General features: G+C 64.4%; 1 protein-coding gene across 1 annotated transcript in view; it reads left to right on the top strand.

The window, feature by feature from the left end:
* The window catches only part of LOC106896027, a 24,478-nt gene that overhangs the window by 22,677 nt on the left and 1,453 nt on the right, over positions 1-348 (top strand). The window lies entirely within an intron of this gene.

Here is a 348-nt window from a genome sequence, read left to right as displayed (position 1 = left end):
CACGACGTCCCCTGCGCCGTCCCGCTCTGTACAGTGCTTTTTTTTTGGGGGAGGGGGGACGTAGTTTTGTATGGACGATGCGATTCAGAATAAAGTCGTGCTGGGCTGCAGCGCCTTTGCCCCCCCACCCCAGTCCCACGGCGGGGGTCCCCCTGTCACCAGCTGTGGTGGCCTCGTGCCCTCACAGACACCCCCCCCACGTGGCTGCACCCACAGGTGAAACCCTGCAGCAACAACACCCCAGGACACATGTGTGCACACACGTGTGCACACACCAGCCATGGGTGCTGGGATGGGGCCGTGCTCCCTGCGGTGATGAGGGGGGGGTCCCAAGTCTCCCTGGGCAGC

The sequence above is a fragment of the Calidris pugnax genome, unplaced genomic scaffold, assembly GCF_001431845.1.
Source record: "Calidris pugnax isolate Ruff unplaced genomic scaffold, ASM143184v1 scaffold272, whole genome shotgun sequence".
In the NCBI taxonomy this organism is placed as follows: Eukaryota; Metazoa; Chordata; class Aves; order Charadriiformes; family Scolopacidae; genus Calidris; species Calidris pugnax.
The sequence above is the reverse complement of the archived record's forward strand: the minus strand, read 5'-3'. Positions and strand labels throughout refer to the sequence as shown.